We start from the raw sequence: 15,482 nt of genomic DNA on the forward strand, positions 1-15,482 counted from the left end.
CCGAAGTAAGCCAGTTATTTTCCTCTGGAAAACATTGAAAGAATAAACGACTTAAGCAGCGAACCTGCTCAGCGCAGTTGGATATGCCTGGAGGAGAGTTTTATTGTGGCTTTGTTGGCAAACTTTGATTCTAATGCGATAAGTTGGATGAAGCAAAATTGAGGAAAAATCAAATTAAGATAATTTCTATTATTTTTTATTTGTATTCGTATCAAAAAAAATAAAGTGTTATTTCAAACTTTATTTTCTATAATTTTGCCACTTTTACTAAAATAATTCAATATTGAAAAAAAATTTAAATTGAAAAGGAAGCGAGGCCTAAACTCGGACCGTTTCACGTTATATTTTTAAGTTTATATTTTGTTTAATGAAAATACTTAATATCGTCAGAAATATTAAGTAAAAATTAAAACCATGAAAATGAAAATTTTACTTTTCATTAAAATTTTGAATTTTATAAACCTTGCTCCGTATTTTTTTTTTTAATAATGATGAAACTTAATATCGTCAGAAATATTGAGTAAAAATTAAAACCATTAAAATTAAAATTTTACTTTTTATTAAAATTTTTAATTTTAGAAACCCTGCTTCGTATTATTTTAATAACGAAGAAAGATTGAATATTTGAAATGGGCATAAATAAATTTGTTAGAGATTTATTTTTGTAAAAAAAAATACTCCTTTATTGAAAATGAAATCACAAAAAGAGAATAATGAAAGTAGAAAATGGACACAAACTGAAAATAAATTTCCTAGTAATTTTATTTTTAACTTGAAATTATTAAGTAAAAAAGGAAAGTAAGTTAAATAAAACATTTATCTATCAAATTTTCAATAAAAATAATAAAAATTGCAAGAAAGTAAAAAATATCATCTTTGCGCAAAAACTTATTTGTTCCTAAAATAAAGGAAAGTTTTATTAGAACTTATAGAGAACTTCGTTAAAAAAATTGTAAAATATTCAAATAAAAACTAATAAAAATGAAATTTTTCGTCTAAGTAAGAAAAAGAAAAACATGAGCAAACGAAGTCTATAATTTATCAATTCACTTTCCAGCACTACACAAAAATTCTTACACAAATTTTTAGTTTTTAAATAAAAAAAATCACAAACATCGGAGGCTCTAAATACTAAAATAAATTTTTTTAATTTGTTTTACCTTTTTATTTGTAAAACCAGTCATAAACCAAAAAAATAAATAAAAAATAAAATGGTAGACAAAACAAATTTATTGTGAAATTTAAAATGCGAAATTTAAAGTTTTTAGTTTTTCCAAGTTGAATTTTTTGTTTTTTTTTTTGTTAAGGAAAAAGTTAAACAATTACTTAAGGGCTTTTTGCAGCTCTCAAGAAAAAAGCAAAATTAATATTAAATGATGCACAAAAAATTGAAAAGAAATTTTCTTCTATCAAAATTTCTTAAATCAGTTTGCAGCTCTCAAGAATAAATGCTATAATATTCTAAACTTTTAAATTTCTCAAAAACCTCAAAATTTTAAATTGGGTTAATTGTGATTTTGGGCGAAATTTTCAGCAAGCTTCCGGAAAATGGGCACTGCTTCTTGCAAGCCACTATCATGTTACCTTGCTTACATTGTTGTTTTTAAACTATATTTGCATAATTTCATCCATTTATGTGCTGCCATTGTGCCACCTGCAAATCATTTACTTTGCTACTCACACACCTCGCATTGTCGAATGCAGTAAATGCCATTGCCATAAAAATAAACGCCGCCGACTTCCACATTTTGCACCATCTTCGTTGCCAAGTAGCCAATGCAAGTGCAACTACATTGTGCTGATGCCACAAGTTTGTAGCAAAATTATGCGCTTCGTATTGTTTCTTCACAGCATCGCGTGCAGCAAACATTTACTTACACTTAACAGTTTCGACGCGTGTAAACTTAATAGCACAAAATTGCCAGCAATTTAGGTATTGCCGCTAATGGAGTTGGAGAACGAATTTATTTTTGTACTCCGAGCAGCAATAGCTAGCAACAATGACATGCATATGGTGAGCAATTAAAAAATCACTTGCAAAGTTTCTAGAAATGAAAGGCGAAATAATTGTATGGTCCTTAATACAAATTTAGTAGAAGTGGGGTTCCTTTATCATGCAGGAGGGGGCCAGGTTCATTGCGTAAGTCTTTTGAAGCTTTTTTGAATTGATTGGAGTTCTTAGAATATTGGCTTTCAGATTACAACGAAAAGCAATTACATAAATATCTGCACTAATAATTTTATTCAATAAAATATCTGATAGGAGAAATTTGCCATTTTCTTATACCAATTTATTTGTATCAAGTTTAATATTTATAAAATTTTAAATACAATTTTTGAATAAAAAATTAAACAAAATGAAGAAATTAAAAAAAATTCAGCAAATATTTAGCGTTTTAGATTTCGAAACCTTTTTATAAATCTTAGATTTACACTTTTTAAATAAATTTTTACCAAACTCGTATCAAATTAAAAACAAAAATTTAAATTAAGTAAATCGAGATACAAAAAAAAAGTTTAATGATTTTTTTTAATATTTCAAATTGAAAAAAGCGCTTACTGTGAAATTTGTACCATGTATTATTTTAATTTTGGGTATAAACCACAAACTTAACAAAAAATTTCATCGTTCGTTTTATGAACTATTTTAACAAAAGCGAAAAATCGAAAATGTGTTTAAATTTTTTTTTTTACTTTGTAAATTTTGCTAAAATGAATTTTGAACAGAAAAATCTAAATATTTTAAGTTTTTTAAATTTTGTTTCAAAATTACGCTGCACTTTTTTAAACATGTTTAGTAAAGGCGTATTTAATAGAGACTAAGATATTTAGGCTAAAACTTGGAAGGGTTTTCGAAATTTTGAAAAAAAAAAATTATTTTAAAATTTCCAGAAAAAACAACGTAATGCAGGGATTATAAAAACTAAAAAATATTAAACCACAAACTAGAGAAAAATTTCCTGGCTCGTTTTTTGAAAAAAAGGGAATGTATTTGAAATAATTTGATTACTTTTAAATATTTTCAGTTTTATTAATCTTGTTTCAAAATTTTGTTCCAATTTGTTGAAAATGTTCAGAAAGCACGTATTTAAAAGCGACTAAAATAATTGGACTAAAATTTGTAAGAAATTTTTGAAATTTTCCAAAAATTTATTTTAAATTTTCGGAAAAAACAATGTAATGCAGGCTGAACAAATAGTAAAATATATGTACGTGCTAAAATTTGAAAACATTAAAATAAAGGTAATCAAAAACTAAAGAAAAAATTACTTTTTTCTAAGCAATTATAATGAAATGAAGAGAAAATTGGGAATGTCTTTGATATGTTTTGACTTCTCTTTAAATACTTTTATTTTTATTTTCATTTTTTCACGATTTTTTGATATATTCCAAAATTTATTTTAAACTTTCAAAAAATCAACGTAACGCAGACTGAAAAAATTGTCAAATATCTACGCTGAAATTTAACAAAAAAATTTCCCCAAACTGAACACAAACGTCCGTACATAAAAAATACTAAACTATTTGTGTTAAAATTTGGAAGAATTAAAAAAACATTGTAACCAAATTAATTTTTTTCTCTTTGACTTTATAAAGCATTCAAAATTCCCGCACATAAAAAATTTTTCAATCAAAGCTTAAGTACTTAAAAAGCTATAAAACCTCAGAATGGTTAGCTAACAGTTTTCTAATAAAAATTTAATTATGCCGTCAAAGCCAAGTTTGCCTTGCGGCAGCGCAATGCTACTTCCGCACACGCCCACATACGAACGAGTATTTAGAAGCAAAAAAGGGAGTGTGTACATGTGTGCGCATAGCGGTCACACATACAAAGTGTGGCGGCACGTAGCCGCAATTATGAAATGAAGACTTGCCTGCCACACATGACAGCCACCCTTCGCGCCCACCTGGCGCTGTGTTTATGCAACATGCCGCATTGTTGATGGCTATTTGATAGGAGAGTGTTGGCAGCAAACAAGTTGTAAAACCTTTTTAATTTGTTTTTTTTTTTGCTTTTCTCAAAATGCAACTACGCATATTTAGCTTTGGCTTTTTATGACTTTAATGGCCACTTAAATGCAATGGCCGGGTAAGAGTTGAATGGAGTATAAAATTGGTGGTGGCCAGCATGCGAGCGTAGATAGCATTAAAGAAAATTTCAACACATGTATCTACTGGTAAATGCGTGCGTGCAACAAAGGAAAAATGGCAATAAAAAATGTGGTAACATGCAAACAAATTAAAATGTCCGGCGCTTTGTCGCATAACAGTCGCCGCTCATTATGAGCGCCACAACGTAACAAGCGCATGTGGCGCCTGATTGTTGAACAATTAATAATTTTCTATTCTTACTTGTTGTTGCAAGCAAGTGATTTTTATTATTACATATGTAATGTTGTTTTTGTATTATCTCGGTTTTGGAATTTTTAAATGAATTTCGCAGCGCTGTTGGGCTCTGAGTAGCCCCTGAAGGCAATTGTTGCAGCGAATTTTTCTATATAAAAATATTTTTGTAAATAAAAAATTATCTACACGCAATATCAATTTGTGTAATTTTCTCATAACACCTTTTTCGTTTTCTTCTTCTCCTATTCTATTTTAGAACTTTGGCCGTTGCAAGTGGAATCGATTGTGGCATCATTTACGTCGTGCCTGCTGCCACTGCACCATATAAGGCTCCTCAGCCTCGCTAAAAGGTGAGTGAGAGATATATAAGGAATAGCTGCGATGGCAGAGAAAAATTAAAAATAATTAAATACACACATACACACATGCACACACATGAAAGTCCAATAATATATAATTACGCGCATGCGTTCTTCCTGCCCCAAAGAAAAAGCAAGAATGAGAAAATTTTTAGCAAAAAAAAAACAATGCTCGCTGCAGCCTCCAGTGCCGTCGCCGTGCACAGCAGGTGTTGAAGTCTCACACATTCGATTGATAGAAATCTAATTATTTATTTTACATTATTACATACATACATACAGGCATAGGTGGGTACGTGCTTGTGATTTCATGTGTTTCAGCCCCGCACAGCTGGCACACATGCGGTTATATAAGTAGGTAATGGGCTAAGGTAGAGCTTGCAGCAAGTAGCGCCAAGCAATGGACCATCCACACTCCAGAGCAGAGCAGAGCTGCCTGCCAGCCAGCTGTGCTTGCCAGCATCACTACCCACTCGAGCCCAGCAGCCACTCAGCGCTAGCCGCGGCGCAACCTCAAACTCATTGTCAGCTGCGCTAGGCAGGCGGCCGCTTTTTCTTCTTCTGATCTTGGCAGGTGGCAGTTGTTTGCGCTTAGCTTGCAACAAAAGGCGGAAGTTGCACATTGCTTAGATGATTACTGCTATGCAGCAGCATACGAGTATATGAGCATGCGTGCTAGAGACACACACACACACACACACATGCACATTCATATGCGTATCAACAAAGCTTCAAGCAAATATTCTCAAACCCCAAAAGAAAGCATCCTCCTGCCTTGGCAGTCCATTTATCTATTCGCAACGGCTTTTAATTACAATTATAAGGTACACAGCGGCGCTCCAGCAAATATGTAGCCACACACACACATGTACCCATGCTTTTTCATATTCTTTACGCTTTTATCTAAATCAGCATTCTTCACTTATCGCCTTTCTATTGTGCTGGCTTTTTATTTTTATATTTCCTCCTTTTATTTTTAAATAACACTTAATTGCCGTTGTTTGTATGCATGCAGGCGCGTTCAATTTTATTCTACTTACATCCATTTTCTACAATTTCAATTAATTAACCTAGAGGCACACACACACATACACATACACACACAAACATAATTCATAATACATGTGGATGAAATTTCTCACACTCCCTCTGCAGGTTTGTTCATCAATCAGGGAAGTGTTTTTCTTAAGTGGCAATTCAACTTTGCTATTAAATTCAAATTGTTGGTGGAGGAGAAATGAAGAGCAAATTGCATCAGTTTGCGATAGTTTGTCACGCCAGTGGGAAAAGAAGAAGATAAGCGTGAAGCGTCAAAGCCGCAGCAATTTTCAAATAAGGTTATTCATGTAAACTAAAAATAAGGAGACAGCTCAAGAAATTTTATTAAATTTATAACCTATATATATTACATTCAGTTCCTAGAACTTAGAGCTGAACTGAACTTAAAGCTGCCTCCGAGATTGTCAAACACGCATATGTGACCAGGTAGCTTTATGTACTGCTTTTAGTGCCAGAAATTGTTTTACTTTCTTGAATTTTTCAACGAAATTTGTTTTTCAGTTATTAAAAAACAAAACACAAAAGTGGTGCAACGAATTTAAAGCAAAAATTAAACAAACAAAAATTTTAAAGATACATGTACGCATGATAAAAACATAGCAAGGTAGAACCGTTCTCTCAATTTGTCCGCCATGATTTTTTTTGAAGTTTGCCAGCATTTTAAAATCATATAAAATTGAAAATAAAAAATTGAAATTGTTGTTGCTTGAGATTGAAAATGAAAATTTGTGTGAGTTTGTGAGTAAGTTTAAAAATTAAAATGTTTGAATTTTAAAAGTAACTCTCAGCGGTTCTACCTTACTATATTTTTATCATGCATTTACGTATGTATTATTCAATGTTTTTCAAAGTATTAGAAAAATATTTCAAATTCATTTTTATGAAATGTTGAAAGTAAAAATTAATTAAATTTAAGTTAAATAATCAATTTATAATAAGAAAAAATCTAAGCAAAAAATTATAAATATTTTGAAAAAAATTATAATTGTTTTTTAAATAAGACCACGGCGCAATAAACAGTTGAAGTAATAAACCAGCTTTCTCGCTTTAGGTTCTGTATTTCAGCAATCTTATACAAAATTTCAAAAACAAAATTTTCAAATAAAATATTGTCAAAATCAATATAAATCTTTTTTCCCGCTCTTATTACTTCACCTGTTAATATTTCACCATGAAATAAGACAAGAAATATTTTTCATTCTTCCTGTCGATTGAAAAAGTACCTTGCCGTTGCTCTAAATTTTTTTGAAGAAATAAACAAAATATATGCGCATTTTTTTCTTGACGGCTGCAAACAGATTTGAAAATTTTTGATAGAATAAAGTTTCCTTTTCATTTTATTTTCAAACTTTCACATCCTTTGTTACATTTTCTAGTGTTTTTAGAATATGAAAACTTTTACAAAACGATTTATAGATTTTTCTAAACAGTTTTTTGATTCGACCATTCATTTTTTTTTTCTAAAAATTTTAAAAATGCTTTGTTTTTAATTGGTTTTTCAGCTTCTCATTTTTTTATATCTGTAATTGTTCGCTAGATTTTTTCAGTGTTTTAGGAATATTTTTATTTTAGAAAACAAAAAAATTGGAAAAGAAATTAAATTGAAATAAAATATATCAAAAATTTTACGAACTATGTCAAATATAACAAAATAAAAAATTAAAAAGAAAGAATTTAAAAAAAAAAATTTTAAAATATAGAAAATTTACAATCAAAAAAACTGTTAAGAAAAATCTGCAAAACGTTTGGTGAAAATTTTAAGATTTAAAGAATATAACAAAAGTTCTGAAAGTTTAAAAAACAAAATTTAAAACACAATAGCAAACTCATGAATTCCAGGAAAAGCTTTAGGAACCATACAGTAATTCTCTTAAAATAACACATAATTTAAAAGCAAATAAGTCAAAAGCAATTAAAAAGAATTGGAGAGACATTTAGGAAAAAATTAAATTTAAGTTTTAAAATATCAACAAAAAGTTATAACGATTTTTCAGACACCTTAATACTAAAAGAAATACTTCTTAGAAAACAGTGGAAAAAATGCTGGAAAAGCTTCGAAAATATTAAGAAACTTGTAGTTAAAATACAAACCGGAAAAATATGCCACTTCGAACAAAAATATAAAAATCTGTTTGAAAGAAAAAATTCTAACGTTTTAAACTACAGCCTTGGCCATGCTAAGTATTAGGAATGATTTCGTCGATTTTCGCAGTGAAGTATGGGGTATTTATTAGTAAATTATTAAAATACTAAGAAATCGATACGAAACACATTAATATTTGGTCAGTACACACTTTGATTTGATTCAAAGGTTAACCGTTATCAAAATTTTAATTTTTAAGCAGAGTTTTACGAGAAAATCTTTAGGTTTCTTTTTGAAATAATTGCAAAAATTGTGAAAATTTTGTTTGGGAAAAATTAAATTAATTAAAATAATTAAAAAATCTGCAAAAAAATTATAAATAGTTTATTTTTAGTAAAAATTGTGGATATTTTACAGATTTTCAAATTTTGTTGTCATGTTTCACAGAACAGTATTAAATTACAGCAATTTCAATCTTAAGAAAAATACTATATCGTTTGAAAGATATTACTGTTGGTTTCACCGGCAATTTAAGTGAAAAATGTTTTTCCCTTCTGTGTTAATAAATTCAAATAATAAAATAATTTTTCACTTAAATTGCTTTCATGGAACTGGCTAATATTTATGTTTTAAAAATATAGAGAAACTTAAAAACACGAAGACACAAGAATTTTAGGTAGTGTTTGTAAAAAAATATTTTCAGGAACTTAAAAAAAAAACATTCGAAAAGTCATTTAAAAAAGCTGCAACACTTTTTAGAATAAAAATATGATAAATTAAAAAAAAAATTTTAATAGATTAAAAATGAACTCTGTGTTTATATCGAAGCACAGTAACTATGTTAACAAGTTGCAGCTCTGAATAAGCTTATTTGTTTCCGAACAATAAAAGCGTCTTTTAATGCTTAACAATGCAAACGCTTTTGTAACTGAATAACACCTTGAAAAATTTGTATAATTAGCACTACTACATAGTAACGCTGAAATTTTTTTAAAACATTTTCACAAGTTTTGAGGAAGTAAAATAAGTTAACAAATAGTTAGTAGATAGGGCAAAGTGCTGCCGAGAAAAAAAAAATAAAAATTCAAAGAACAATACCTGTAACTTTGACTGCACATATACTACATATACACGTACCTACACACATTCATAGTTGCATACATATATGTATATACATAAATGCGCTTAAAATAAACCGCGAACGCGCTTAATCGTTTTGTAGTTCAAACTTAACTATTCATTCTGTCCTATTCCAGTCAATTTTTAAAGCAGCCAAGTCAACCAATGCTATGCCCGAGCATAAACAATGACAAAGCTGCTGCGCTCATGCGCATTGTACTACATGTCTTTTGCACTGAAAATTCGTCTGTCACTTTAATTATCCTGCAAAGCGACGCAACTGCCACAGCCCGATTTACTTTCCTGCTCATTGACGCTATGTGACCGCCTGCAGTTTGAGTTAAGTGCCCTTAGTGAAATAGTAAATCAAACTGACTTTGATGGCAGCGGCAGTTGTGTGCGCAAATGAAACGAAGTAGATGAAGAAGAAGAAGAAGAAGAAGAACAAAGTATTTGCAGCAACAGCAACAGCAGCAGCAGCATAGAAGTAAAGAAGATGCGCATGTTGAAGCTAACTATAAACTTGTTGTGGTAAATTGTTTTTGTTTAAAAATAGCAAGAAATAAATGGCAACAATAAGAAAAAGACGAAAAGGGACACTAAGCAGTTGACTGCATCTATGTGTGTCTCTCTTCTTAAGTAAAAATGTAATTCTCTACCTATACATTTGTGTATATCTATGCATATATGTTAGGCATATAATAAACTCTGCACCGAACTATGTCCTTATTATGGCCGATTATGAGCTGCTGGTTTGATGTTGTAATAAATGTGCACAAATGTATTGTTCGCTGGAGGAGCTATCGCTTTGTTGGAGAATAATCCTTTGGAGAATGTCCTTTGGTGGAGAATAAGCTGGTGTTCTTTAGAAATTTTATAATGGTCCAGCAGTGGTTTTAGTTCAATCAATGCATACGACTATATATGTATATATGTATATACATATACTTATATAGAAAAGTCTGCTGGCGAACCAAAGGCACTCGCGCCATTGATGGCACCCAACTTTATAATTTGGACACAGTATTAATTGTGGATCCGATTCCTCAATTACTAGTAGTAGTTACTACCTAATCGAAACAGTTTCTTTTTCGTTTAAATTGGAGACCAAAGCAAGATCTATTTCACACCCAACAATTTGGCTCAGAAGTGTCAAAAATGCAAACAGTAATCAACAAAGGACATTAGATATCTGGATTTCAGCGCATTATTCATAGACAAGCTTTGTGTGAAAAGCATGGTTTTGATTCAGTTGTAATATAATGGGCATAGTCACAAAAACGCCGGGCTGCGATGCTGGTAACAGAGGAGAGGCAGGCCTGCTCTGCGTTGGAAAGGACTTGGCTTCACTTGGCATTTCCAATTGGCGTCAGTTGACAGAAAAGAGAAATGACTGGCTTGCTGTTTTGGACTCGACCAAAATCGCTTTGGCGATTACAGCGCCAATACAGAAGAAGTAGTAAATTATGTTCAAAAACCGAGAATAAATTTAGTTTTTGATTTTTTTTTATTGGATTTTTTAAAATCCTTTTTAATAAAAAAAAATTCTCGCTTCAAAAAAGTCTGTTCAGGCAATCTCTATTAAAAAAGGATTATATATATTTTTTGAAATCTGTATAGGCAATCGTTCTTAAAAAACATCAATAACTACTGATAGGGATTGCTGAAGCGGCTATTGAGATACAGCATTTCATCATAAGTGGGCGGTGTTACGCCCATTTTCCAAAAATTTTATAATAGTATTAGTATTAGTTGGCCGCTGTGGTGTAGTGGTAAGCAGTGCGCACTTTCACTCATCAGCACCTGGGTTCAAGCCCTGGTCAAAGCAACATCGCAAAAAATATATAGAAGAAGCTTTTTTCTTAACAGCGGTCGTCCCTCATATGTGTAAGCGCCAATCTATTATTATTATTATATAATTCAAAGTTTTAAATTTTGTACGAAATTTAGGAAAATTTATCATTCACGTTACAATTTTTTTTTGCAAACATCAATACATCTAAATTCAACTTGGACTGACGCTCGTTCATCTTACCTTTTTTTCATATCTTGAATGAGTTTATTTTCAAAGAGATAAAAATTATGAGAAAATACTTTTCCAATGATACCTCGTAAGTCTAAATCGGTATAGTTTTGACTGAGTTATTCAAGTTTTTCTTAAAGCTATCTGTGAAAAATTATTTAAAAAAACATCGAAAACCTCATTACTTTGATTTCGATTAAAAAATGTTTAATGTTTCTATGCAAATTTTTTAAGCTTGAACTGTTTTACCATCTGAGGTGATTTTCGTTTTTCAAAAAGTACTTTAAGATACAATTTTTGTTCATAAAAATTAGCAAAAATTTTTACGAACTAACATTTTTACTGAATAGGATTTCGACCGTAATCCACAATAAAATTTACATTTTTGCAAAAACACGTTTTTTGACACTTTTCTAACTATATATTATCCATTATCTACTACTTAATATTTAGGATCTTTTATTAAAAATAACAATTCTTCTTCTCTATTTTCAGACACTTCTTCGAAGAAAGGTGAGTACTCACAAAAAAATTGTAACCACTCTCAGGCAAATAGGCAATAAAAAGCGCCGAGTTGGCTTTCCCAGCGCATTTACATTTTTATCAGCCAAAAAAAAAAAAAAAAAAAAAACAATTCACATCTCTCCAAACAACAACTTAGCTATGTAGTCACTTCCGTAGCTCACACTCATGTTGCTCGTGACTTATTTACAAGCTTCTCCAACAAAATTCAATTCTGATTCTGACACTCTGAGCTATTGCTGCGGCAACAGTTGGCCACCAATCAAATGTCATAGCGGGCACATTGCGACCAACTTGACAATGAATGTTACGAAGGTAGGCAAAATAAGCGCACATAGTGGTATATATACATAAGTAGTGTATACATCCACACACACACATTCGTAATTTATTTATGGAAGCCTACCTGCCTGCCGCTGCTGTCGACCGCTGATTGAATACAACTTCCGCGGTCATACATTAATCAGCATAGCCATCGACTACGATGCAGCGACAATTGACGACACAGGCCAAACATACTGCTGTACTTCTTACTTCTTCTTGTTGCAGGCTACTGTTGGCTACTGTAACTGCAGCTTGTCTCGAATGCAAGCCTTCACTTTGTGCTTCTGCTCTCTATGTCCAGTTGCACTACCTCACTTTGCATTGACTGACTGACTTGGCTGACTGACGGACAATCAGTTTTGGCAAGCAACATGCCAAGCGTGTCAGTCAGCGTTGGAACAATTGATGAGTTGGGCATGTTGCACGTTTTTGCTAGCTGCCACGACGCCGTCAGTTGGCTTGTCTCTTGGCTTTCTTTCATGCGATTTTGCCACCTATGGGACTCACGCGCTGCTGGGCTTCGCTGCTGCTTCATCGAGGTGCTTAACTACTTAGTACTTAGTTCAGTGCTAAGGGATTTGTCGAGCATCTGCATATTGAAGCGGGACAACTAAGAGCGACGTGCATGTCTCTTAGATATTTATGTATAGGCCCTGCATTTTTACTATAGTTGCATTTGAAAAGGAATTTGCTTGCCTTTCGAACCTCTCCAAATACTTCAATTCTAACGCTGTCACTTTGAAGTCTAAAATGTATGCCCATCAAAGAAATTTATGGGAAATATTTTGTGTAAATATTTCAGCGGCCTGAAACTTGTGCTTTATGAATACCGCCAGCAGTTGCTAAGCATAGTTTCATCAGCAGTCAGCATTTTTTGCATTCTTTTCAGCATTCTTCTTCTTCTCAATATGAATTCCAATTTTCGCAAATAACTCAAATGCTGCCACAGTCGACAATAGATGCGCATAAATTTGCATTTTCCCCAAGTCATACGCCCAGATTGATTTGCCTGCCTGCCTAGTTGCTTGTTGACTGCCTGGGGAATGCACATTTAAGTGGCTGCAAAACGGTAGCAAAGTTAATGGCTTCTCGACTGGCAAAAAAAAACAACAACGCTAGCAAAAAATAGCAATTTCCACAATAACCTGCATACCTGCCGCGTAAACAAAACTAACAATAGCTTTAGCAGCAATAATCCACTCAGCTCCATTAAGCCTTTAAAGCAAATACGCTGCCTATGAAACCAAAGACTTAAGCAACGAACTTGCATGGTTAACAGTGTTCATTGAATGCACAAAAAGCGCATGTACAGTTTAAGCTCATGCAGTGATTGGTGTATATTTTCTTGTCACTCGATGTCTTTGTTACATCAGATGAGAGTAGAAAATATCACGTGGTCTAAATGTGTATCGCAGTTATTTTGCATTTATAAAAGGAAAATCAGAAACAACTGTTATTTAAGGAGTAATTAAATAAGAGTAAAAAAAATAATTGTTAAAGAGCGATTTTTATAATAAAAGTTGTAACTGTTACGGTCCCTGCTGTTTTTTATTACCTCTCTACTGTATCGCTCTAAATTTTCTTAAAAGTATCTAGTTTTGACTAACAAAAGCGATATGTAGCAGCTAATTTGAAGCTTGGTGAAACTCAAAAATAGATTGTTTCGGAAAAATGCAATTTTCAGTATGATGATCAACAAATTTTCCGAATTTATCTATTCAAAACATTTTGCAAAAAAATTTCGTAAAAAGTTAGACTGGTATAAACTGGTCGAAAACAGACGTTCAAAGTTCTATGCTGAATTTGGCATAAGTTGGAATGTATATGTAAATACCGGCTTTAACAGAAACTAGTGTGAACTGGTCGAAAACTTATTTTCAGCTTTGCAAGATTTATGCGGAAATCTATATAGTTGAAAGTTGGGTATGAAATTAAAAAAAATCTGGTCTTAAAGGAGACATACATAAACTGGTCGAAGGCAATTTATTTTATATTTTAAAGATTTTTTGTTCAAATCAAAATAAATTGATGTTTGGTAAGCAAGTTGAAGCGATTCCGAGCTTAGCTGAAATTGGTATAAACAATTCTTTGTTTTTTTTTTTAAATAATGAAGCAAAAATAAACTTAAATAGAAGTTTAGTATTGCACCCAATTACTTCTTAAATGAAACTGCTATAAAATGGTCTAAAAAAAAATGGTTTAGGTGTTTGAAAATTCCTCAATTTGTTTATATTAAATGGTGAGCCCTTCCAATTTAAAACAAATGTGTGCTTAAGAAAAACATGCATAAACTGCTAGAAAATAATTTATTTTAGATTTTAAAGATTTATGGCATAATCAGTATCAGTTGATGTTTAGTAGACAAGTTCAAATGATTTCGAGCTTAGCTGAAACTGGTATAAACTGGCCTAAAAAATTTTTGGTTTTTAAATAAAATATTGAAGCAAAAATCAACTTAAATAAAACTTTAGTATTGAAGCCCAAGTAGTACCTAAATATAACTGGTATAAAGTGGTCTAAAATTAATTGGTTTCAGACTTTGAAAATTATTTATAAAGTGTGTGTTAGCCCTTCCAATCACCAGAAAAATTACCACGTGTTTTGTTACTTTTTAGCCTCGCCCATTCCGCAATGCCGCAAGACAATGCCATTGCAAAGCTTCGCGTCGAAAACAAATTACTGACTACATATGCTGCACGCTGGCATTGTCGAAGTTGGCAGTGCAATTTTTTCGCTGTCAAGTTATTGTAACAATGCGCTTTTTTTGCTGAAATTTTCTGTCTCACTGCAGCAGCTTGTTAGTTTCACAGCTCCAGGTTGTTGCCGATGAGGAGGTAGTAGGTAATCATGTTCGATTCTGCCTTTTTTTTGTCGATTTCCATTTTTTATGCATTCCACCAACACGCACAATTGCTGCTTTAACACCTCAATTTGCTACTAATGACAATGCGCTGCAGCATAGAACAACCAACAGCAGACAGCAACAGGCAATGGCAAAAGAAGAATTGGAAAATTAAAATAAACTGCCAATTGAAAAAGAAGCGAACGCACAAAAGATATGAACGGAGGCGCAGAAAACAATCACTGCAAAGCTAAGCTCAACGCAGCTGCGTAAACAACGCCTTTGCATACTTCGAGAGAAGCATTTCTACACGTACAAACATACATTGGCATCATGACAACATCATATGTTGCGCATAGTTGCGGCACAGGTAGCAAGTAACTATTTAAATAAGCACTGCTTGCTGCACGGTAATGAATCATCTGTGTGGCAACAACAATAAATATGTAGGAGTATTTAGTGGAGGGAAGCGGGTATTTGGCAGTTGACATGTGTAGGCATGTTGCCACATGCAGCAAGCGTGCAACCGCCAAGAACCAGCAACTATTTAAAATGCAGCAACTAAGTGGTAGTTGGTTGGCGAGGCCAAGGCTCTGCAGCAACCAAGGAGCGCCACACAAACAGCGGAGCTGGTAGTTGGTGGTGGAGGCAGCCAAAGCTTGCTTATCTGTAGCGGTGACAAGCGAGCAGCAGCAATGTAATATGACAACAACAAACAAAAAAAGAGCAAAAAAAATACATACTCAACAATTGTAAACGACAGACAGCATCGCTGCAAAATGTAAAATGTAAATGTGAATGCAA

At 32.3% G+C, this 15,482-nt stretch overlaps 1 protein-coding gene across 2 annotated transcripts in view; it reads left to right on the forward strand.

The window, feature by feature from the left end:
- Positions 1-15,482, forward strand: part of LOC118748682 — an 83,566-nt gene that overhangs the window by 24,429 nt on the left and 43,655 nt on the right. For both annotated transcript variants that reach the window (XM_036483279.1, XM_036483280.1), the window contains exons 2-3: positions 4,604-4,697; positions 11,486-11,503. The gene's annotated coding sequence lies outside the window, so the exon portion shown is untranslated. The remainder of the gene's footprint in view (positions 1-4,603; positions 4,698-11,485; positions 11,504-15,482) is intronic.

The sequence above is a fragment of the Rhagoletis pomonella genome, unplaced genomic scaffold (genome assembly GCF_013731165.1).
Source record: "Rhagoletis pomonella isolate Grant_MI unplaced genomic scaffold, Rhpom_1.0 Rhpom_scaffold_00013, whole genome shotgun sequence".
Lineage (NCBI taxonomy): Eukaryota > Metazoa > Arthropoda > Insecta > Diptera > Tephritidae > Rhagoletis > Rhagoletis pomonella.